At 41.9% G+C, this 26,562-nt stretch overlaps 1 long non-coding RNA gene across 1 annotated transcript; it reads left to right on the top strand.

Moving 5' to 3' along the window:
- Positions 1-19,757: 19,757 nt before the first annotated feature.
- LOC308597592 lies at positions 19,758-25,902 on the top strand. The gene is made up of 2 exons (XR_014013072.1): positions 19,758-19,812; positions 25,562-25,902. It is a non-coding gene; the product is annotated as an uncharacterized lncRNA (long non-coding RNA).
- Positions 25,903-26,562: the final 660 nt, after the last annotated feature.

The following is a 26,562-nucleotide window of genomic DNA, read 5'->3' on the forward strand; positions in this document are numbered from 1 at the left end:
TATGGTAAGTAGAAATGCAGCTGAACGAACTGTGCAACTGAGTCCCCCATGGGCAGCTCCATCACACGGCTAGTCCTGGTGGGTTGTCCAACCCTCTTGTCAAATTTGACCCATGGGGTAGGGACAGATTGTGATCTGGCCCTCTGGTCCAACAAGGTACCTCAGCCCTGCCCCAGAGGTTGTGGGAGGTCATTCAAGCCAACGCCTAGGGGTTGAGGTCCTTTCCCCCCCCCCAAAAAAAAATATTTGAGGGGGCCGGGGGGCCCCAAAGTTGAAGGACATTGGCATTCAAATGGTGTGTGTGCACTGTGTCTTGTGATTGATTATGCAGGGCAGGGCTTACCTGGCCCGCTCCTCTCTGTGGTAGGTTTCCATCCCAGCAAAACTAGCAATGTTCCTTTCCCTCACAGAAACCACACTGAAAATGCTGACATCCTGTGCACTTGAAGCATCCACAATCGTTTCACACAATTATACCAGCACAGCTCCATGATGTCAAGAAGCTGCAGTAACACAATACAATGCAAGTGATACAATCTAAACTCATGGGTGGTCAGTGCAATGTTAACTGCAGGGCAGCAGTGGCCAGTGAGTCCTAAGTTAGAGCATGAAGAGATAACTGGATAAGAGCTTGGTGACTGGAGAGGGGTGGCTTTCCTATTCTCTGCCACTGCTGCTTTTGCTCAAACCAGGAGGCATTTTCTACAGTGGTACCTCAGGTTACATACGCTTCAGGTTACAGACTCTGCTAACCCGGAAATAGTACTTCAGGTTAAGAACTTTGCTTCAGGATGAGAACAGAAATCCTGCTCCAGCAGTGCGGCGGCAGCAGGAGGCCCCATTAGCTAAAGTGGTGCTTCAGGTTAAGAACAGATTCAGGTTAAGTACGGACCTCCGGAATGAATTAAGTACTTAACCTGAGGTGCCACTGTATCTGCATCCCTTTCCCCAGCCATAGCACCTCCAGCAAGAGGAACGGATGGGGTGGGAGGGAACTGCTTCCTTTCCTCTCAATTGTGTAAACTTACATTGTGGGCTGCTGAACTCCAGCAGCACCACTGAGGAAGTGGAGTGGAGAGACGTGAGGTTTATTGTTGGTGTTTTGCAAAACAGCAGAGAAGAGAGTACCGGTACCCCTTTTTCAAGTGGATTTGGTGTGAAGCAGAGTGACTATGGGCTTGGCTTTGTACAGTTTGAGGTGAGATGGGGAAGTACATGAATGGCATGTTCACCCAAGGCACTTTTAAAGGTCATGAGTTTTGGGACTGATGTGAGAAAGAGAAGAGAGTGCCAGAGGCTAGAGGTGAATTCACACAGACACGCCTTGCAGAATCTGAGACTTCTGAGGGCCTTGGGTGATGGTCTCAAATAAATCATGTAGCAACACTCATGGAGCAGAGTGGGGTGCAATATTGCCTCTTTCTTCCTGCACACTGTTATTTATATATCATTACATTTATAGTCCACTTTTCCTCCAAAGAGCTCGATACGATATACATCATTTTTCTTTCCCTCCCCATTTTATCCTCACAATAACCATGTGAAGTAAATAGGCAATACATGAATGAGAGTTTTCTTCAAATGTCTGCCTGCTAACAGTTCCACTTCATGCATTTGCCACAGGCAATAATAATAAGATGTACTTTTTCAATATAAAATGTGATCCTCCAGCACTTTAAGGCCAGTTTCCCCTCTCTCTTTCACATAATAGTGCTATAGCAAACAAATAAAAAGTGCTGGCCAGTTGAACTGCTTTATCCCTTCCCTTTCTGCCTAACCCTCACAATGCCACCACCTTGCTGCTATGACATGTACTGGTGCCACTATTATGGAGAGAGATTCTGTGCTGGCATTAAATCAAAGTATTCAAAGTCCATACACATGATGATGGAGGTACCTGAACAGGTTCGAAATCCATTTTCCTAGAAGTGGAAACATTTCTTCACCTTAATAAATTCTGCCAACACCATGTTTGAGTTCACCCCCGTCTCTCCTCTGATGGAACAAGAAACAAAAGATGAACGGCATTATGTGGAAGAATTGCTCAGAATGAAGTAAAGCATTGTAAATCCCATTGTGTGTGTCCTTTCATTCAATATGTACTTTCCCCTACTCGTCCTGCCTTTCTTAAGGCATGCTAGAATACAGTCTGAATCCCTGGCTGCTTTAACAAGAGCAAAACCTAACTTGTATGAACAGAGGACTATTGTTTTTCTTCCTCTCCTTTTATTTTTTAACAAAGTGGTAAGCGCGATCGTGAACAAATCAAAGCCTAATAGGCCTTATACGTACGCGCTCTGAACAATAACGTTGTACATTTGTGCCTCAGCTACTACTGCTGTTTTGACACTATCCCTGTCCTAAGCCTAGATCAATAGAGAGTGTCATTTTTATAAATTTGAAAGGGAACTTTGAGTTTTGTCATCTTCGAAAGTCTTAAACTATTATTTTATAATACAGAGTGCCTGCAGGTGCCATTCTAAGAACTGGATCTTATTGTGGGAAGGCCTGTTCATGCACATATTAAGAGACAGTCCTTCCCCGGAGAGTTACTCTAAGCATGCAAGAAAGACAAAGAGTGGGAGAAAAGAAACAGAGAGAGGAGAAACCTCACATTAACGGAAATGCAGTTGTCTAAAATCCCCAGATAGTCCATCTATTGTTTGTCTCCCAGATCATTTTTGTCACTTGAGCACCAGCCATTAATAGGGCGAGTTTTGCCTTGGACAATAGCTTTGCCCAGACACCGAGGGCTCATTTGTACCCTATCTAGAGCAAGGGTGGGCAGAAGGAAGATTGGAATCTACTGGTAGATCTCGGGGCATTTTGCAGTAGATGAAATGGGTTTGGAGATGAGCCACATTGAATTCACACATCAGAAGAATGGGCAAAAGAACAGAGATAGCACCCCAGTTTAAATTAAAAATAAATAATACCCCAAAATAAATTTAATAAACAATATCCCCAAATCCTTAGCACATGGACACATATATGAATTGTCACAAGTCGGGATGGAGGAGAAATTTGATTCAGTTCACATTTAAAGGTGAACCCACCCAATTTGCATTTACTTCAACAATATGTTAACCGAAACACGACTATCCCTCAGGATTTGCACTTATCTGAATTTTTTAATGCTGTTCTTCAACGAAAGTATGTTTCTACAAAGGCATGCATTAGACAAAAGTGTGCCTAGAAATAAATATATTGCTGAAAATAACATGTTAGATTAGGGAGAACTGCTTCCAAAGTATGAACAATTGTCAAACTACATCTAAAAGTATGTTTACTAGGAGAAATTCATATTGAAACACTGATGGATTTTCATGAGGAGTCTAAAAAATCCACAAATCGCTGCTGCGGAAATGTGGAGAGCTGAATTTAAGTTTGGAAAAATGAAAAACTAGGATAACCAAAATTAACAGATCCATCCATCCCTATTAGCAAGCAGATCTCTCTCTCTCTCACTCTCTCTCTCTCTCTCTCACACACACACACACACAGAGAGAGAGAGAGAGAGAGAGAGAGAGAGAGAGAGAGAGAGAGACTTGAAACAAAGCATACACAGCAACCTATTCAATTGGCTACAATGCTTCTAGTTTCAGCATTTCTGCATCCATGGACACTGGCAATCCCTGCCTTACCACCAGCTCTTTAAAATTAATGAAATTGTCTCAGAAAAATCAGACAATAATAATGCTAATACTGTTGGTATTTATTAAGCGCTTTTCAAAAGTGCTCAGATTACTTTACATACTTTGTTTTAGTAATCTTTACAACAATCCCGTCTAGTGGGTCATTATTCCCATATCCATTTTAATTGATTGATTGATTGATTGATTGATTGATCGATTGATTAGTACAACCTATCTATAGTGACAAAGTCGTTTAGTGGTACTTCCAGGTGTGCTCTACTTCTCTGTCCCATCTTGTCAATTCCACCAATTTTAAACCAAAGGAATGGATGCCATCCACTTTGTCCAACAAATAACATTGACTAAACCCTGGTTTTGGACCTTGTCAGTCAAAGGGATGTTAGCTTCATGTTGGCATGTTTTCATATTTACTAGTGCTGCTGCTGCCGTCTGGGGACTCTTCTGCTGCTGCTCTTTGAGATTTGTGCAGTTCAGCTGTTGCAGTCAGAATGGGAGAAGGAAAAGTGTGTGAGAACCATGTTTTAGGGGAAGGGAGCAAAGGGGCAAGGGGGCTGGAGGTTATGGAGTGACAATATCAGCCAAAGGGCAGCTGTAAACCTAGCAGGTCACCCTTCTGCGTAGAAAGGTACTTGTAACAGGAAAGCAGATGGTGCAGCCAAGCACATGCTGTGTGCTCCACAAAGTTTTCAAGGTAAGAAAGTATGAGGGTCCCCCCCCCCACACCCTGATTCATTATCTTACAGAAAGCAATCATTAATAATAATAAGAAGAGGAGTTTGGATTTGATATCCCGCCTTTCACTCCCTTTAAGGAGTCTCAAAGCGGCTAACATTCTCCTTTCCCTTCTTCCCCCACAACAAACACTCTGTGAGGTGAGTGGGGCTGAGAGACTTCAAAGAAGTGTGACTGGCCCAAGGTCACCCAGCAGCTGCATGTGGAGGAGCGGAGACGTGAACCCGGTTCCTCAGATTACGAGACTACCGCTCTTAACCACTACACCACACTGGCTAAAAGGAACAATGACAAAAACAAAAGCAGACGATTTAGGAGGAGGAAGTGAAATCTGTTGGCTCCCTTTGTCTTTCCTACAGCGGAATATTTCTGTGTTTTCTTTTTAGCTTTGGCTAAAAAACAAGCATTTTGAGGCAATGCAGAAGAATGTGGTGCCTTGAAGCTAGGGTTATCTGCTCATGCATGGATCACCAGCTGGATGAGAAGCCCACCCATCACCTTTTTGAACACTGCTCAAATCCTGATGATTTGATGTTATTCAGGAAGGGGAACAGAAGACTGGATTCAATCTCCCTCACCCCCCCTTCTCCTCTGAACAACTGTTCAGCATGGCTTCATTGGGGGTTAAAGGTCTACCAGCACAGCAATACATCTAGGGTGGGTCCTTGGGGCTGAGGCCAGCGCTCCATAGTCCAGGACCCCCCAAAGTGACTACTCAGGGAGGTGCAGATGATGGAGACAGTGGGAAACAGGTGTTTTAAAAACACTTTATAGTCAAGGGGCAGCTGGTTGGGCATGTATATGATGACAGGTGCTCATCTTATTATTTTTGCTTTAAATATATATAGTCCTTTGAAAAACACACAGAACTTATTCCCAAATAAATACTCTTAGCACAAGGACAGCAGATGCCAACTCAGTTTTATTCATGTAATTATCATCATCATCAGTTTATTATAATTATATTATACTTATTTAAACCTCACCTTTCTCCTGACAGGGACTCAAGGTGTCTTACAGATAAGAACACACACACACACACACACACACACACACACACACACACACACACACATTTGCATTGCAGGGGTTGGGCTGCATTTACCCTCATGGTCACTTCCAACTCTACAATTCTATGATTCTATGTTTTGCATGCAATGGCCAGAAGGAAGGAAATGATAACTGAAATACCTCCCATGGTCATCTAAATGGGGGGCCTGTATGACCATTTAAACCAGGGTCTAGAATTACTTAGCTGCAGTCCTTGCCACTCCCCATATGTTTTGTTAAATTAGAGTCAAAGGCTGTGTACGCATTACCATTTGCTCTAGCTCCAGTGCACTCCCACTGCTGGTGTTTGAAGCCGAGTACAGATGATTTTAGCCACAATCTATACTTATCCTGCAATGTCTCAAGAAATACTGGTTTTTGATGCATTTCTCCTCAGTCCATCTGATTTGAAAACATAAACCGCAGTTAAGCTGAGGTGTGTACAGTCGAGGCAGCCATTACACATGTGCAGATCCCAGTGTATGTGCAGATTACAGCTTTACTGAAATCTGGGAAACAGGGAAACAAATCTGGCAGTGCACATTGGTTAAAGACATCCTTGCCCTCTCTTTGGTGTGTAGTGCAACCTAAAAATGTGACTTGGAATGCAGCAGTGGAAAGCAATCTTACTGCATCATCAGCCATTGATCCATACTACTACTACTACTAATAATAATAATACATAATACATAATTTTATTTATACTCCGCCCTCCCTGGCCAAGACCGGGCTCAGGGCGGCTAACATCAGGTATAAAAACAATTGATTAAAATACAACTGAAAAACAGGATTAAAAGACAACTTAAAATACAGCCTCATTTCAGTGGAAGCCCAGATCAAAAACTGTTTGGGGGGAGAAAACGTCAAATCTTCACCAAGGCCAACTATCCAGACTGGTCCTACGTGGGCCAGAAAAAAAGCCAGGGAAGTCCCCAAAGAGGGGTTTCGTCACAGAAGGAAAATGAAAGAGGGGGAGGCAATCAGGCTGATACCAAGCCAAAGGCCAGGCGGAACAACTCTGTCTTACAGGCCCTGCAGAAAGAAATCAGATCCTGCAGGGCCCTGGTCTCTTGAGACAGAGTGTTCTACCAGGCTGGAGTCTTGTGGCAGACTGAAGGCTAACTAAAGCTCATTACTGGAATTCACTACTGGAATATTGTAGAAAACTGCCACCTTCATAGCACTGGCAACTGATCCCTGCCCAGCCTGTAATATTTAGAAACACCTACAGAGGAGAGCCCAACCTTCAAGTTGAGAGTCTCCACGCCCACTCAGCTGTCTGCCAGAAGGGCAGAGAAGGACATGGAAACTGCAGAACCCCTTCCAGGCAGTGCTTCTAAATGGGCAAATGGGTCTCTGTCACCACAGAGAGGTCATTTGTGGTGGGATTTTTGTGGCAAGTGGAACAAAGGTTCCAGCCCTCACTTGTTGGAGCATGGGGTATTCTCTTACTTTTTGTTTCAATTTTCAAATTTTATTCAGTTTAGAGGTTTTAGACAAAAACCGACAGCTCACTTACAGGACTTCAGTGAAATACATTTTAAAAAATTGTTTTTTTTGCTGGGTGTCAAGGAAAAGCTCCCCACAATCCAAGTTTGCCATTCTGTAGAGAAGTCCCACAGGCTGCCCTAAATTCTGAATTGCGGCCCAGCTTGTGGTCTGTGATTGAGAAGCACACTGCATAGTTTGAAGTCAGGTAAGAGGTAATTTTTAGACATTTCAGTAAGTGTCTTGGAGTCAATTGAATGTGCACCAAATTTCAGATTTCCATCTGTTGGGGGAAGTGCCATAACCATTTTGATGACCCTGTCAGTGTGTGAGTCATTCAGAAACGCTAGAGCATCATCACATATATGGCAGTTACATTTTTCCCCTCCCAAAGGGCAAAAACATGGAGGCACATGACCCTTGTGCCCCCCCCCCCAAATAATGGCAACATGTTTTTACAAAAGAATATGTTTTTCAGTAGGCCTCTGAAACTGAATGTAGTCTGCTGGGCTTCTTTGTAATTTGATCCTGCAAATAAAAAAATGTGGGAAAGGGGGGATGTTGTTTGCTATCTCCTTGACCTGTTTCCTGTAGTGTCGATCTGATGAGAAAAAGGCAGCATCTTGCAGACAAAGAGAAAGGTGGTTTGGGATAATATAAGAGATAGATTAACCCTATGTGCTTATCACGTTAAGTGTCTATAACAAAATGTGACTGGGCCCCTGCATTGTTTCCTTGGAAATTTCTACTCTCCCACCTGTCATACCTCAAGATAACTATCCATCATGGAGTCAAAGTGGCAAGCAACTGTGTGGTCCTTTGATAAGGAACAGTGACACAATTTGTCTCTTTCTCCTCCCACAGATTTCAAGTAATGGGCTAACAGCAGGTTAAGACAGCACCAGAGTAGATTTGAAAGACTGTTCAGGCAACAAAGCAATGCACAGCTGCAGAAACAGCCTGTAAAAACCCATTGGTTGAGACGAGCATTGGAAGTAGCATGTAAAATTAAAATTAAATCAATCATAAAAGCACTCTTCATAAAAGGAAATTATTTTCCTATATTGGAAGCCTCCTTTAACAGAGCTCTGGTAGGAGCCAAGCCACAGCCCTAGCATTTCTTTATTGCGCAGCCCCAGAGAAGAATCATTTCCAAAGGGATGAAATGAATTAGAGTTTGGAAGCGATCCTAAAAAGCATTTTCTTTAAAAACCCTGGTGTCCTTCCTACAGAGCTAGAAATGACGCTTTTCTTTAAGTGACAAGGTTAACTAAGGCTGCAGCCCTGTACACACATACTAGGCTGGGGGCATTGGTCCTATTGAAGTCAAAGAAATTTACTTTGCAGTAAACTGACTTAGGATCATGCTGCAATAGTCCACACTGGAAGCTGATTGGCATAATCTGTGGTTGAAAATTATATGAGGTGGGACAGTCAGCATCACATTGCTGTTATCCCTGCATGCCCTGTTTTGTTTTTGTTCTTTTTCCACTCAGAGGCATGCATCGTATTAAATGGGGTAGAAGTCTCATGCTGTTCATCTCCCTGGACATAAACCTGTTCTTATTCCATCCTTGTTGAAACCATTAAAAACACTGAATGGGTGGCATTCAGTGCTTCCATTTCACCTTGCGCAGACAGGAACCTGGTTAATTGTGTCTGCTAATTTCTCTGAACAATGCTAAACCTGGCCGCTCCACAAACTTCAAATGTGGCATCTCTGCAATTTCATCACAAGGTTTGCCACTGCTTTTATGAAGCAAGGTATTTTAAGTTCATCAGCGTGGGTAAAGCAGCACAAATGCAATTTGTAGAACTGACATTCCTTAATGGGACATGGGGACTAGTAATAGGCCAACCCCCCCCCCCCCGATCAATTCAGAATTGGCTCAGTGAAAGCAATTTGTTTCCAATATACATTTTTTAAAGAACTACAGTGTTTTTTGTTTGCTCGTTTGTTTGTTGACTCCACTGCACACTTGAGCTGGGCTCCTGACAGGGCCCTCTTGCCACCTATAGCGGTGGGGAAATAATAATAATAATAATAATAATAATAATAATAATAATAATAATAATAATAATAAATGTTATTTATATCCCGCCCTCCCCAGCCAAAGCTGGGCTCAGAGCGGCTAACAACAGTAAAATAATACAGATAAATAATGGTGTTTGCGTGCGTGCACACACACAGAGGAGTCACTGCCACACTGCTGTTGAGAATAAGCCCCCACTCAAAACAGAATTGAATTTCAAAACTTCCCCTCCCTTGAAAATAAAAAAGTGAAATGGCCTCATTTCAGGCACCTGAATTTTACCAACCCCTACTATTTAAGTTTGGCTAGATATCATTTTGTCTAAGCAACTAAGCCTTGCCCAGCATCGACTGGAGAGAAATGACATCATCACCATGGAACTGTTCAAACTAAAATGTGCAGCCTTGCCTGTGATGGACCTAAACCAAAAGCTTGTATTCAACAACTTCTGGACACCGTTGTGTTAAAACCTGTTTTAGAGACAGAGAGAGAGAGAGGCCTCATCAGTCAGCTGAAATGGTGATTAACTTTGGAAGATAATGAATGGCAGGAATGCTCCTTCCTCTTTTTAGGCCATTAATTCTGGGTTCTGAATTTCAAGTCAAGAAAGACAGCCATTGTTCTCTTTTGTTAGGGAGAGACTCAGACCCTCCAAGTGTCCCTATTTCCAAGGACAGCCCTGGATTTACATAAACTATCCCAGTTTCTGATTTGGTCCCAGAACATCTCCCTTTTCCTCAGGACATCCCTATTTTCATCGGAGAAATTTTGGAAGGTATGCTACAACCGTGGGCACCCATTTCTGGTGGGTCTTCAGTTGTGGGTTCCTGCCATTAGCTTGATCCCAAGAAGCAACAAGTGGAACGCACTGTGTATTCATTTTTGACCAGGCAAAGGCAGAGAGGCCGGGCCCTAATTGAAAGCTAGCATGCTGCAGTGGATAGAACATTGGACTAACAGACATCCAGGTTCAAACCTTCATTTAGGATGTAATTCTAACCCCATTTATCTGGTAGTAAGCCTCATGTGCCATTTTCGAATCATGAAATGTGTATGCATGTTTCTTTCTTTCTTTCTTTCTTTCTTTCTTTCTTTCTTTCTTTCTGCACTTGAGTACCTGAAAGAGAGTGCAAAAAATGCAAAGCAAGCATTGACCCTGAGTTCTCTACAAACACCTTGTTCATTCCAGCTCTCTCCCTTGGTTTAACCTGCAGATGAGCTGGCTTGTGAAGGATCTGCTGGGGAGGTGAAAGTTGGGTTTTGATGGCCTCCTGTTCTCCTCAAGTCTAATGATTCCCTACTGCAATGCCTAAGCATCCTACACATCCTATTTCCTGCAGGGCTAACTTTCTCCTGTTGCTCTCAGAATAAAAATAGCCTACTTCTTAACTGCTTTTGCTACAAGCCCATGCAGTTCCTTAGGGGAAAGTGATTCTATTAAGTATGGAATGATCCCTGCTAAGAAATGAGAGCTTGATTGGTGCCGTGTCATAGGAAACAAAAGACAAATATGATCAGATTGTCAAAGAAATGTCACTGACTCACATAAGTAGTTGTGACACCTGTGTGACAAATTACAAAGACAATGTATCATAAGCATTGTGCAGCTTAACATGCACCTAGGACCATTTCTCCTCATTCTGGCAATCTGAACACTAATCATTTCTCCCTAGGGACTGAGTTCTACCATCACTCCAAATTTCTGAGCCAATTCTAACAGCCACACTTCTATATTTAAGCAAATGCCCCTGTCCTGTCCTTCGTCATTGTATTGCTGGTTTTCTGCAGAGTAGAGAAAGTAATGGATCTGAAAGATCACCCACATACCATCTTTTTAAAAAGAGGTTGATAAATATACTGTAAGATTTTGGTATGCATGAAGAAATGAGCGCTAATACATTTAAACTTTTTTGAATACAAGGTTCCCCGGATCTCAAAGACACATTTCTAAGCAGAAGTTCCTTCTGCTCTTTCTAGAACTTTCCCTGCAGACTGTCTGATAAAAGCTCATTTTGAAGGTTCGAAGAATAATACCTACCAAGGTACTGTGTTAAGCAGAAATATGTGTTAAGCAGAAATATGAAAAAGAGTGTGTGTGTGTGTGTGTGTGTGTGTGTGTGTGTGTGTGTGTATATTGATTGTAAACACTGGAAAATCCTGGTTTCAGAGTGTTGGTCTAGGACCTGAGAGACCAGGATTCAAATCCACACTCAGTCATGAAGCTCACTGGATGACTTTGGGCCTGTCACTGTCCCTCAGTCTAACCTACCTCACAGGGTTGTTGTGAGGATAAAATGAGAACCAGATGTGACACCTTGAGCTCTATGAAGAAAAACTGGAATAAATGTAATGATAATAATCCACTTAGCGATTTTATTGCAATCGAGCAGCATATTAAGTTGGGAAATAAAAATATAATAGGCAGCTAGATAACATTTTTTATCCCTCTCTCATCATGCTAGAACTCAGATGAATGTTGGAAGATTCAGCACAGGCGAAAAGAAAGTAGTTCTTCACGCAGTACCTGATTCAGCTGTGGAATGTGTTCCCATAAGATGCAATGATGACCACGAACATGGATGGCTTTAAAAAAAAAAGGATTAGACAAATTCATGGAGGAAAAGGCTATCAATGGCTACTAGTGACAGTGACTATGTTCTACCTCTAATGTCTGAAGCAGTAAGACTCTGAGAGCCAGTTGTGGGAAGCTGCAGGAACATGGAGTGCTGTTGCACTCAGGCCTTGCATATAGGGTTTCCATGATCATCTGGTTAGGGGGTCATCTTTGGTTGGGCAAAATCAATTGCCTTTTAAATAACTAGTTGCTGCTCCCCATGGGGTGCTTTAATTACTGGTTTTCTCTGTTGTTTTGCATCTCAATTTCTCTCTTAGCAAATTAAAGGTAAAGGTAAAGGGACCCCTGACCATTAGGTCCCATCGTGACCGACTCTGGGGTTTTGGCGCTCATCTCGCTTTATTGGCCGAGGGAGCCGGCGTACAGCTTCCAGGTCTTGTGGCCAGCATGACTAAGCTGCTTACGGCGAACCAGAGCAGCACACGGAAACGCCGTTTACCTTCCCGCTGGAGCGGTACCTATTTATCTACTTGCACTTTGACGTGCTTTCAAACTGCTAGGTTGGCAGGAGCAGGGACCAAGCAATGGGAGCTCACCCCGTTGCGGGGATTTGAACCGCCGACCTTCTGATCGGCAAGTCCTAGGCTCTGTGGTTTAACCCACAGCACCACCCGCATCCCCTTAGCAAAATACTACTTTACAATAAAAATGAGATGAAATCAGTCTCTTCCACAGGAACCAGGAACTGACTATAACACAGAATTAAGACGTGTAAAACCACTGCTGTGGTGAATATGAAGCACTAGCGAATAAAAGCGGGGAAGGGGAAACGACTAATGAACAAGGTTGGGGATTTATCATTTTGTGAATGGAATTTGCTTTCAAGTAAACATTACAGAAGGACCTTCACCATGAGGCCAGGCATGATGGATAATATACTTCAGTGTGGAACTACTTTATTAATTCTGCTTCCAACTAATTGAAGAAGAGCAATGCTTCACTGTAATGAAGTTGCAATTGCTTCCTATTGTAGAAGCAATTCAGGAATGTGGAACATTCTCAGATATGTTCAGTGTTTGCAAATAAGCTTGAATTAAGCTTTTCTTATTGCAAGCCATAACTATAGCTTTTCAGCCCAATCCTATGTGTGTTTACTCAGAAGAAAATTCCACTGTGTTAATGGGCCTTGCTCCGAATTAAATATGCTTAGGATCACAGTCTTTGTACCACTGCTATCTCTCTCTCTTTTTAGTGTGCCTTAGCACAGTTCTGGTATAAGATGTCTCCCCCCACCAACATTTCCTGGACAAATAAAGAGGTTTCTAAAAGCAATAAAGAGTTTTTCAAAAGTGTGAGTACTAGTAAACCAGTGCACAGTTAATAAAGCTTGTATTACAGAAGTAAAACTGTAAGAAGCCAGCCTTTCTTTCTGTCTCTTTTTCTCTTTAAACTTTATTTATAGCCTTGCAAAATACTTGCATTCATATAACCTGCTTTGCAGACTTGCCAGAAGATTAATGATATCACAGTGTTCTTGAGAACAGAAATGTGTCTACCACGGTGTTGAATAATCTCTCCTTTCACACATTAAAAGTGAGATGAAGCCCACTTTAGAAAGCAAGGACAATGTGTCACACAGAATTGGCTTATAGACATACCACAGTAGCTGTCCTGAATCACAAATTGCTTTTTTGCTTGAGGTATTCTGGAATAAAATAAAATAAATAAAAATGTAAACCTTAGGCAATACAGTTCCCAGTTCTCTGGGCTGTAAGTAATTTGGAATAGTGATTTTTAAGGGGTCTAGATATTGTTTGTTGTTATTTAAATCAGTAAGTGTGCACCCTAATAAACAGGTGCAAACACTTCAGTTATAGATCTCCACAGAATCCATAAACTGCAATTCACCTTATTTACCAGGGACAAGGCCTGCTTTCTAGCACTGTTCCTAGAAAATTACAGTTCAGACTTTGGTTGCTATTCTGCCTTTTGGAGTAATTTTGGGGATGGCTTCACAAACTGGTTGCTGATGTTGTTGTTCTTTGGGTTTCAGCTCCCACTCTCTTTTCTGGGCTCTCTGGAAGTGGAAAATGGGTGCTTCATTCAGAGACACAAATGCCAGTACACTGCTTCCCTTCTGCACACATACACAGCCTGACACCCACAACTACAGAGAGTAAATGCTTGGCAGGTAGAGAAGAGTCTTCCTCGGTGTGTAATAATTTGGGAGACAGGAGTTGAGTTGTGACCTTTGATGTGAGAGTAGGCAAGGCTGGTGTCAGCTGTAGGCAACATCAGGCATCTGCCAAGGCCCATATCTTATCAGAGGACCCACTACTAACCCCTGCCCCTCCTCCTTGCTGACACAACATGTTCACCCATTCCCCCTAAGCATGCAAGTAGTTACAAGAGAGATTAGTTAGACCAGCATCTTCCACCTGCCTTGTGGTCTGAATAGTTATCCAGATTGGTCAAGTGAATAAAGCAACAGTAGCGGAGCCCATTCAAGAATGCCAGCACCACCATCAATACATGTTGCCTAAGAGTCCCCAAACACCTAGAGCCAACACTCAGGATAGACAATACTAAGCTGGATAGAGCAATGGTCTGAATTGGTGTAAGGCAGTTCCATATGCTTCTGTGTCCCTCTGAAGCTGCTCTGAGCAGTCTCCGGACTACAGTCTAGCCAAGTCCCACCTTTGGTGTCTGAGATCTGAGTGACCTTCCTGCCCACTTACAAGAATCATCAATTCCTGGCCATCAGCCTGTTCCTTCAGAATATTTAAGTCTAGAGTATGTCACAGCTTCTGTGTCAGCCGCTTTAGCTTGATCTACAAACAAAATAATAAGGGGCAAGTTGTGACTGCCCACCAACTCCCATCAGAATGCAGCCTACCAATCATGTACGGTGACTTGCCAAGGACTTAATAAATTTCCCATTTTGTTGCCTGCCTGGGACTGCAAAATACAGGGTGAATGTCAAGGACTTGGCAGGCTGCCATACATCGCTGGTGAGCTGCATTTGGCTTGGTGGCTTACAAATTGTGTAGGCTTGCAGTTAGACTTTGTCTGGGCACACAATTCTATCACCAGCTGAGGATTTGGATTCAAACCCAAATCTTTCCCATAAATAAGTAGGATGTTTTTTGATGGATGCTAACATTTGTTTAAACTTTCAAATTTGTATCTTTGGCAGAATAACTATCTGGCCTTTTCCAGGCCTGAAATAGATCTGAAACAAACGTATCTTGGGTTTTTGCCTGAGGACTTCGTGCTGTGATTGACTGCCAGAACCACAGTAGGATGGAGGAGAAGCTGGGAGATCCCAGCATCATCTAGAACAGAAACAGTCCCTTTGACAATTAAATTGTTTGGATTACACAACCTTACAGTTTTGCGCTGTGGCTGCTGAAGTTCACGCGTTGGACTGGGCCACCCATTTGTAGCCTTCATGGCTGCCAGTAAAAACTTGGGAAGTTTGGCACTTCAGAGTTCAAAACAAGGCATGAAACTATACGTACATTAATTCTTTACAATCTCGCGTTTCAACCCAATTTCATATTTTAGATATTAGCCACGTATGTTACTGGAACCTGAACTAACAGATTCCTAACAGTGACACTTTCGACAGAATGCACAGTATTCTGAATGCTGTTCATGGCTACTTAATTTTAAAAGTCAGAGGAGTTAAGAGGCTTCTAGTCCAAAGACTAACATCAGACCCTAAGCTTGTGATGCATTTACAATTAAGTAATGATGTTCCATTAGTTATTTTGCTGTTACACATTTTACCACAGAATTGTTCTCTAAGCTGCCTCCTCATATGTGCCCTTGTGATAAATTTTATCAGTGCTCAGCTGGACAGTTTTATACTCTGCAGCTGCATAGTGGCTTTTTATCTAGGTTGGCACCCCCCAAAAAACCAGCATATCCCTGACTTAATTTATATTGTGGCATTTCTGTCAGTAGATGTAAAGTCAGCAGTTTGTGTTCCCTGAGGAAGTTTACAAGGAAGCAGGAGCTAAGCCACAGAATAAAAAGAAAGAAAAGAAGATGGGATAAAAGTAATACAAATTGTAATTAAGAAGTATTTAGCAGCTATCTACTGCTAAACAACAAATAACATGGAGTGTTTGTTTCGTTGCCAGTCTGTTTTTCAAACTCTCCATATTACACATTCATTTAATGGCATTTTGTGGCAATGCTATTCATGCGCTGGGAAGAGCGCCTGGACCATTGTTTACATATTATTTCCCTCTGTTTTAAAGAAAAACAAATCGAGGTTAAGACTTGATACGAAAAGGGCTGCTGACACAAACAGATAACAGAAGTGCCATTCCATCTACTGAAATTTAAATCAGCTTTGCATCTGGCTGTTTTTGATTATACACTCCATTGTCTTGGCTTTTGCTAACTTATTGCAATTTTGTAAATTTAATGTACATTTTTGATAAAAATGTATTTTTTAATGCCATTCCTGTGTTTATAGTGCAGTCCCTTCTACATCAGTTGACGCACCCTGGAAGTCTGACAGGATGTGTATAAAATAAAGACTTGGTGTGCACTGCCTTCTCGCACCCTCATAATACCTGTTCCACTATTACATTTCCAAGAGAAATAGATGAGAAATAGATGAGTTGTTATCACCTCCCTAAATTATATAGAAGACCAGTTAATCAGAGACAATGGGCTGTACCTTTAAATACCCTCAAAGAAGAGGCCTTAGGTCAATAGCAGAGCACATGTTTTAGAAGGTCTCAGCTTCAAATCATAGCATTGCCTTTAAATACTTGGTTCAGCAGACCAATGGTCTGGCTCAGTTATGAGCAAGTTTTGTAAGCATGAATTACAGCTAACATGCTAAACTATTGTGAGAACTTATACATCATGAGCCCCATTCAGCTGCTCTCCACATATGTATGGAGAAGACCACACTGTGGATCTGGCCTTGATATCCTGCATTGGTGTCTCCTTAGTAAAAGTCAATGTATGAGTAGCTGCTCACATATAATCTTCCATATCCTCAGAACCCCTTTCTATAGACTTTGCCTATGTAGGTGTTCACAAGCCATGGCTCCATTACTCCATTCTCCACATGTAGATTCTGTGCATGGGAAACAACTAACCAGAGCTATCGTCTCATAACACATTACATGACTGCCTTTCAACTGGAAGTAAAGTGGGAAAGGCAGTTCTGCCACAAGTCGGCTGGCACACAAGATTAATGTGTGAGTGTATTTGCTCCTGTTTAGTGATGCATGAATTTGTTGGTTTCCATTTCTCTCTCTTTTTTCCAGTCATAAATTCAGTTCTCTACATTTCCACAGCAGTTTGTGATTTGTTTATTTTTAAAAGTCTTTCACAGAATTCACCAGCATTTTAGAGTGAATTTCTCCTAGTATACATGTATTTGTGTGCAATTCTGGCTAATGCACACATTTTTGCAAAGCTATTTTCCCCAATGTATTTTTCTATGATATTCCTACTAAAATGTCATTTTTTTATGCACACTTTATGCACAATTTTTATGTGTTACTGGGCTGAAGAAGTGTGAATTTCAGACAATGGTTCATGTATTTCCTTGGAAAATACAAAGAAGGTATGTTCTCCTTTAAATGAGAAATGAATCTAATTTCTCCCCTATTCCTAGAGTTTCACTAAGCTAAGAAGGCTGATGATACAAAGATTCCTCACTTTATAAACAGTGCTAGCACTTGTTCCTTAGTTAATAATTTTTTGTGCATTTTTATGTCTGCAACTCAAGTTTACCCCTCAGACTATAATAGTGCCGAAGAAGCATACTTAAATACATATGATATTGGTACCAAAATGTATATTTAACTTGGTAAATATGTCTTTAAAATGCCTCACTATTTAGCCAATCCTAAATATGTATTTACACAAGTCTACTTTCTCTGTTTACCCAAGTGATTGGAACAGTCTCTCGGGCAAATAACACTGAGTTTATAACCTTCCATGAAAGTTTATTTTTATTTGCTCTTGGGGGGGGGGACTTTAGCTTTATGGGATTTTTTTTGGGGGGGGTAGAATCTTATACTACTTACAAAGTTACTACTGGGTGCTCTAACCCTGAATGCAAATGCTTTATGTTCTTAATTACCTGCAGGCTTTTTAATTACCATACTTACTGTGCCAGTTCATCAGGATAACAAAAAATGGCCCAAATTCAACTTATATGTGCAGTCTTTCACATTACCTTGGGCAGTGGTGGACTTTGGCATCTCAAATTTCAGTGGTACCCTGTGTTACGCCAAAATCTGTCCCCTGCCCCCCACCTCTCGCCTTCCATTGGTGGCACCCACTGCAGTGTCTCAGAAGTTCTGTGCCTGGTGCAGTGGCGTAGCGTGGGGGGTGCAGGGGGTGCCGGCCGCACCGGGCGCAACATGGGGGGGGGCGCGCTCACACTCGCAGCTCTCTGCCCCTACCTGGCTCACTCACTCTCTCTCACTGCAGTGCTGGCTGTGCGAATCTGATCCGAGGCGCTGGGTCGCTGCCCACTGTGGAGGGGGTGGGTGCCAGGCGTGCGGTGCGGAGAGAGAGCGAGGGACTATCTGGGGGAGGGACAGTGCAGCGGCCGCCCAGCGCAGCGCTGAGCGCGGGAGAGAACCACACCAGACCAGACCAGGCAGCAGCAAGAAGAAGCTGGCAGCGGCGGCAGGTTAGGGGTTAGGGGGCGCAAATTACTTGACTTGCCCCGGGTGCTGACAACCCACGCTACGCCGCTGGCCTGGTGCAAGATCATTTGCAAACTAAGTCCCACCTGTAAGCAATCTGGTGTTTGCACAAAGCAAAATTGGAAATAGTATTTCTAATAATGACTGGAAATAATGATATTCCAATTCCCGAAATTTGAAAAAAGAAGATTTTCCCCCATAAGCTGTGCCCACCATGGGAATGGGCTGGGCTGTTGTGTGAATGTTGCAGCACACTTGCTTGCTTTGAGTGTAACTTCCAGAGGTGTTCAAGGATTGTTATAACTCAGGAAGTGTGGCCATGATGTCAGCAAAAACCCACATTAACATCTGTACATTCACACATCCCTGGAACATGCCTTAATAACGCTCTCTCTTCTTATAAACTTCTTATAAAGGTTGTCCTGTTTGCAGGGTTGAGTATTATGAAAACACATCCATTGAAGTATTCAACAACCTACAGGATCAAGCTGTATGCTTAGGAAAGGTTACAGCCATCCCTTAGGTCCTGGCAAGTCCTTATCAACCAGCACATGAGCCAGGATACTAGAGTTTAAGTCATAATCTCATTCTAGCCATGAGGAAGTTATGACAGAAGAAATAAACCTCATGTATGAGAAACAAGTCAGGAACCTATCTGAGGTTTGCTTCATTTCTTATCAGCTTCATCCACCTTCATCCCTTTCAAAATGTACTAGGAAAAATACAAATACTAAATAAGATATAATTGCTGTAAGTCTTGCTAAGAACTTCATTGTTCTTAGCACCGTTCTTAGCTTTGTGCAGCACTGAATTAATCAGCAGAATTAATGGCTTGTATAGGCAGGGTTAAGCTTTTGCTATGAAAAGAATAGATCAGAATAACAAATGAACCCAAGACCTGGGACAAACAATCCTTACTTTTCACTTCCATCTCTCTTATGGTTATGTGCTACAGTCACAGGTACCATTCCAGAATCGTTTGGTGTTCACAACTAGATACTTCTGTTCAGGATACATATGAGGTTTTTATGTTCAGGGCTGATCAAGTAGGCTGTTACCAATTGGAGTTCATGCCATGGAAAACTGGTCACTCTTTAAGATGCCTGTCTTTAAAATGATAACTTCTGGACAATTCTGTGCATATTTAGCTAAATAAAATCAAAAGCGGCTATGAAAACAAACAGGATCCATGTCTTATAATTTCTACTCAAATATAAGATGCACCTGATGACATATCTACCTATGGTACAGAGATATTCTCATCAAATAGCATGATATGCACTGCGGTGTAAAGAACTCGAGGAACAAGACCAGTGTCTGAATCTGCACCCTCAAGCAGAATAACTAGATAAAACACTGATGACATGAAATTTATAGACTGCAACACACCTGAATCATTTTCCACCTTCTTTCAATATAGATGAAATATTAAGTGAAAACTGGATTATCAAAAGGTATAGCTTTGACATTTTTTACCTGGAATATATATATTCACTCAATGGAAATAATTTGTTTGCATGTTTTTAACAGACATATACAGAGAAGGCTTCAAACCCTTTTTGCCAAGATTAGGACCCAGATAGGTAGTGGTTAAGAGTGGTAGACTCATAATTTGGTGAACCGGGTTCAATTCCCCGCTCCTCCACATGCAGCTGCTGGGTGACCTTGGGTCACACTTCTCTGAAGTCTCAGCCTCACTCACCTCACAGAGTGTTTGTTGTGGGGGAGGAAGGGAAAGGAGAATGTTAGCCGCTTTGAGACTCCTTCGGGTAGTGATAAAGTGGGATATCAAATCCAAACTCTTCTGACCTTTGCTTTCCCATGCCTTGCTTTTTAGGCACAAGTGATGCTTGAATTTGTGTGTCTCTGTGAACAAGTGAGCAATAGCCATCTTTGCTCTTTCTGTTTGCAATCTGGAAATGACCCATTTTGTTTTTGTATTACCACTGACAGAAAGTGAAATAATACTGTACTCTATGACAGTTCTCAGCTGTTGTTAATATAAAATTTGTTGATTATTTAAACTTGTTCTGTAGGTTGACTATGATCCACACTTTTTATTCTCTTTATAATTGGTATGGAAGATGTCTTCTACACAGAGCTATCACTGTGACCTACGGCTTAAAAACTTACATGAAAATGCTAGATGGATAATAATTCTATTTTGTATTTGATTTCATTGAAAAATAGATGATCAGATTGAGCTCAGTTGGCATGGAGCATTTTCAAATTAATGCATTAAGTTTTTCTAAAAATCCATGGGAAATGATGTTGTAAAATGTGGTAATAATTTAATGGAAATTGTCACTAGCTAGTCTGTAAATATGTGAACATGGGTTCCTTCTTGCCTTCTCATTTAAGAAGGACTAAACCAGGGCAGTACCAGTGGTAAAAAGCAAAGCAAAACAAACATAGAACATCTCCTTCTTGACCAACATTGCATCTGCAAAGTGTGACCAAATCTTCCAGATGGTGAATTGTTTAGTCACCCTTGGCAGTCTTCACCCAGAAACTGAGTCATGTTTAGTCCGCTGTGATGAATGTGCAGCCTACTTTGCAGATACTCTTATATTATCCAACTTGGGAGTTACTGAAAAAAGTTAGTTTGAAACTTTAAAATATCTTTTCAACCTGTCTTTCCCACTGATGCAGAGATGTGAACAGCTTGTTAAGATTTGGTTTCACAGAGCTCTATGGGTCTCGATCTTGGGTGAGTGAATATAGGACTGCAGCCTAATTTGTTGTGAGGCTTTCTCTTAAATCCCAGATCTGCTGACAAAAGCTTCAAAAATTTCAATGGTTTGCTACCAAAAGGCTCAGTGGCTGTTAAATAGTTCTTTCCCAATTTTGCAACTGAAGATTAATGTTTTTCAGCATTCTCAGGCATGTTTAAAATCGTTATAAATCTGGGCAACATACTAAGCAAACTTTGACAGAAAACTGGATAGAAATAATAGCAGATATGGTCAAAAGGTCAAGTGACAATAAAAATCAAATGCAACAGTTTGAAATTTTTAAATGTTCCTTTCTGTCAAAGCTTTATATCATTTTTTAAGCAAAACATGTGTACAAAATATGGAAGCAGAAGTGTCTGTTTCCCATGTGATGTTGCAAAACTGAGAGCTGGACTCTCTCAGATGGATTTCTGTGACAAAACCGATACACTGCAAAAACGGAAACATTTGCTCTGTACGAAAATACTGGTTCACATGTGATAGCAATGTGTTAGTTACCTGTGTACTGTGCTTTGGGGGCAGGGAATTAAGGAGATGATACTCAGACCTTGACAAAAGTATTGTAGGTTTTAGCACACCATGGGCAGCAAACCCTAGTTGAGCCCGCACTCCAGAGCGTTTTATCAGCCCAAACTCACCAAAACTCAGTCCTGGCACCTCTCAGGTGGGTGCCATTGCCATTATAAGAGAACAAGGGAGGCATTCATGGTGAGTTCCAGCATCTCCTTTTTATACATATATATATATATATATATATATATATATATATATATATATATATATATGCAGGTTTTGGTGTCTTCGGGTGTCTTCCCGTGTAAGAGTTGGGGTGTCTAGGCGACGTTTCGACGAGGTCTCACTCGTCATCTTCAGGCTGGTGCTTTCGGCTTCTTGTTACTGGAACAGAGCAGGATCTCAGTGTTTGAGTTCCTATAAATACTGTTGAGGGGGTGTGGTGTATAGCCTCCAACGTTCTGGGCAGAGAGGAAGTTCCCAGGTTAGTGTGCCTTTTCTTCTTTTGTTCATTAATTACTTGAGGGATATCTTGAGTGATTTCTTGAGTGATATTCTGAGTACCACTTAGGAGGGTCATTAGGTGTGGATTAGTTGCTAAAGCTTTCGTGTCTTGACCTCTTGAGCTTGTGAAGAGTTTTTCTGAGAAGATGGCTGTACTGCAAATAGTTGTGCTCTGGCTTGGCTTCGTGTATAGGGGCGAGCTGTGGTTTTGTGCCCTGTGCCAGCCAGATCTGTGTAGGGATTGCAGGGGGGTGCAGTATCCGGAGGTGCCACTATGGTTTGGCTACTGGATGGTGTCTGTAATTTATCTGTGGAGAGGGTCTGGGTTTGGGTCTGGTGTGGTTGATTGGAGATGGCGTTCTGTGTGCCTCTGGTTCTGGTGTCGCTTTTTGTGTGGAGGGCTAATTTCCAGATGTCTGGCAGGCGGGACGTGTCGTCACGCTTGTTCATGTTGTGAGGGTGTTTCTCTATCTCGATGGCTTCCATGATTATTCTCTTGTGGTGATGTTCCATGTTAAAGAGCAATTTGGAATCTGCAAAATTAATTTCGTGTCCTGTTTCTTTCATGTGTTGGTAAAGAGAGGAAGTTTTTTCTTCTTTTTTGACGGCATTCTTGTGTTCTGCGATACGTGCATTTATTCGTCTGTTTGTTTGTCCAATGTACGTGGCTGGGCAGACTTTGCAGGGTATTTCATAGACCCCTTGGTTTTCTAGCTGGATTTTATCTTTGGGGTTTCTGAGGATATTGGCTATTTTTTGGTTGGTGCAAAAGGCTGTTTTGATATTGTGTTTATGGAGGATTTTGCTAATTTTATCTGTAGTGCCCTTGATATAAGGAAGGAGGGCCATGCCATTGTTTTCTTCTGTGTCTTGGTTTTTGGGGGGTGTTTCTTTTTGGATTAGTTTCGTAACCCTGTTTTGCTGGTATCCGTTGGCGATTAACACATTTGAGAGATTCTGTAACTCAGTTGTCAAGTGGTCTTTGTCAGCCAGGCGTTTGGTTCTGGAGATGAGAGTCTTGGCTACGGAGTTTATTTGTGCAGGGTGGTGGTGTGATTGTGCATGTAAGTAGCGGTTGGTGTGTGTTTTTTTCCGGTAGATAGTGTGTCCTAGGGAGCCATCAGGTTTTTTGTAGATTAGGACGTCAAGGAAGGGAAGTTGGTTGTTGGCTTCTATTTCCATAGTGAATTGTATTTTGGGGTGTAGGCTGTTGAGATGTGTGAGGAAGCTATCTAGTTTTTCCTTCCCGTGTGGCCAAATTACAAAGGTGTCGTCAACATATCTGAGCCAAAGTTTGGGTTTGTGTTCTGACTTGTCTAAAGCATTGGTTTCAAAGTGTTCCATGTACAGATTTGCGATGACCGGAGAGAGGGGTGATCCCATAGGTGCTCCTTCTATCTGTTTGTATCTTTGTCCATTGTGGATGAAGTACGTGTTGGTTAGGCAGTGGTTGGTCAGGTCCAGGATGTATTCGGGGGGATTGTATTTGTTTTGAATGGCTGTCAAGGCTTCATTAATGGGCACTTGTGTGAAGAGAGATACAACATCGAAGCTCACAAGTAGGTCATCGGGATGTAGGTTTTGCTTCTTTATTGTTTCTATGAACTGGAAGGAGTTTGTAACGTGTGAAGCGATAGATTCTGCATAGGGCTGCATCTCTCAAATGTGTTAATCGCCAACGGATACCAGCAAAACAGGGTTACGAAACTAATCCAAAAAGAAACACCCCCCAAAAACCAAGACACAGAAGAAAACAATGGCATGGCCCTCCTTCCTTATATCAAGGGCACTACAGATAAAATTAGCAAAATCCTCCATAAACACAATATCAAAACAGCCTTTTGCACCAACCAAAAAATAGCCAATATCCTCAGAAACCCCAAAGATAAAATCCAGCTAGAAAACCAAGGGGTCTATGAAATACCCTGCAAAGTCTGCCCAGCCACGTACATTGGACAAACAAACAGACGAATAAATGCACGTATCGCAGAACACAAGAATGCCGTCAAAAAAGAAGAAAAAACTTCCTCTCTTTACCAACACATGAAAGAAACAGGACACGAAATTAATTTTGCAGATTCCAAATTGCTCTTTAACATGGAACATCACCACAAGAGAATAATCATGGAAGCCATCGAGATAGAGAAACACCCTCACAACATGAACAAGCGTGACGACACGTCCCGCCTGCCAGACATCTGGAAATTAGCCCTCCACACAAAAAGCGACACCAGAACCAGAGGCACACAGAACGCCATCTCCAATCAACCACACCAGACCCAAACCCAGACCCTCTCCACAGATAAATTACAGACACCATCCAGTAGCCAAACCATAGTGGCACCTCCGGATACTGCACCCCCCTGCAATCCCTACACAGATCTGGCTGGCACAGGGCACAAAACCACAGCTCGCCCCTATACACGAAGCCAAGCCAGAGCACAACTATTTGCAGTACAGCCATCTTCTCAGAAAAACTCTTCACAAGCTCAAGAGGTCAAGACACGAAAGCTTTAGCAACTAATCCACACCTAATGACCCTCCTAAGTGGTACTCAGAATATCACTCAAGAAATCACTCAAGATATCCCTCAAGTAATTAATGAACAAAAGAAGAAAAGGCACACTAACCTGGGAACTTCCTCTCTGCCCAGAACGTTGGAGGCTATACACCACACCCCCTCAACAGTATTTATAGGAACTCAAACACTGAGATCCTGCTCTGTTCCAGTAACAAGAAGTAACAAGAAGCCGAAAGCACCAGCCTGAAGATGACGAGTGAGACCTCGTCGAAACGTCGCCTAGACACCCCAACTCTTACACGGGAAGACACCCGAAGACACCAAAACCTGCATTCCTATACCCGTGAAAATCTACGAAAGCATATATATATATATATATATATCCTGCTCTGTTCCAGTAACAAGAAGCCGAAAGCACCAGCCTGAAGATGACGAGTGAGACCTCGTCGAAACGTCGCCTAGACACCCCAACTCTTACACGGGAAGATACCCGAAGACACCAAAACCTGCATATATATATATATATATATACACCTGCCTGTATAACATACCTTTTTTAAAAAATGCATTAGCTAATATGTTAATATGGTGGCTTTCTTTGAAAGAAAACCTCAAGTGATTTTCAGCAGTGTAGTTCACAGGAGTTCCTGTCACTGATATGCTCACACTATGCACATGTGAATGAACCAAACACAACAAGAAGTAGTCTTTCAGGTTTGGGGAGCCTTGGGTACTTAGGGCTTTAAATGCCTCAAATTGGTCCCAGAAATAAACTGGCAACCAATGCAGCTGTTCTAAAACAGCCTTCCCTCTTTCCTGTGATGTGTTGGCTATTGTTGTTTTTGTTTTTTACAATGCTCAAATTGGGATGGCGATGACTACATTGCACATGACCAGAATAAAGTATTTGCCACTGCAGACATACATTCAGTAGGCTGTAGAAGGCAAAAGCATTACATTATATTTAAGAGTGATTAAATTTGTATCTTTAGGACTATATGTTAGCCAGATGTCCCTTCAGTTCTACCTGAATCCAAGTTCATAATCATCAACTTTTAGCACAGGATATGGCAAGACTGGCAGACAACCTGGAATCAATTTTGCTTATCTTTTTAAAGTTGTTGAGAAGATTCAGAAGTTGCAAGGCCCTAAACTATAAAGAATATCTTGGAACTAAGAACAAAGACTCATCAAGAAGAAAGGCTTTTTTGCTTCAGAACCTGATCTCCGGATCCCGGTGTGTTCCGTAGAGAAAGCAATCTTATTGAAAGCACTTCTTGTTTATTAACACAACCAGATACCAGTGAGTTTGTTAATTAGCACAGTAATTTTCCAGAAAGAAAGAAAAAATGGCTGCTTTATTAACTTAATAAACAGCCCAGAAGGGGCTCTCCAACCAACCACACATTTTCTGTGCATTTATTTAATACACCATATAAATACCAACTAAATACTTTATCAGGAAGCACCCATGCAGCACATCCTTGGAAATGTCATTTTTAAAGCTATGAGCTAGTGCAAAGTACTGTCAGGCTCCAGGTTTGTATGTACCCACACTTTTCAACTCTGTTCTTCTATACTTGGTGAAGTTAAGGAGAAGCAAGCTTTTAGAAGTGTATTTGCAGCCATGTTTATATCCTTCATGTGACCAGGAAGCAAGCCACATCAAGCTCATTGGCACTTGCTTTCAACTGTGTTTGGAACTGGGTGGTTCATCTAGAAAAAACTGGTTCTTTGGCTTCAAGCATTTGCTTGCCTATGAGCACAATAAGCAGATTAAGGGACAACGAGTCTAAATTGTGTGGTCTTAAATTTCTGTCCAGTCTGTGAGGCTGGTCAATACCCACAAGTGTTTCAAGTGCAGGGAGAAAACCCCACACATTTTTATTACAGAGTGACTAGGAAGACTAGGAAGTTTGTACACATACAAACTCATAGAGTGTTGAAATAATACTTCTTAATGTTTCCATAGTCATCAGGTTGGTTGCTTGCTTCAGAAAACCAGTTCAAAGGAATGGCATTCCAGCCCAAAATGCAAATGTGAGTTACCTGCTGTCACA

This window comes from Podarcis bocagei, assembly GCF_964188305.1.
Source record: "Podarcis bocagei genome assembly, chromosome: 11".
Lineage (NCBI taxonomy): Eukaryota > Metazoa > Chordata > Lepidosauria > Squamata > Lacertidae > Podarcis > Podarcis bocagei.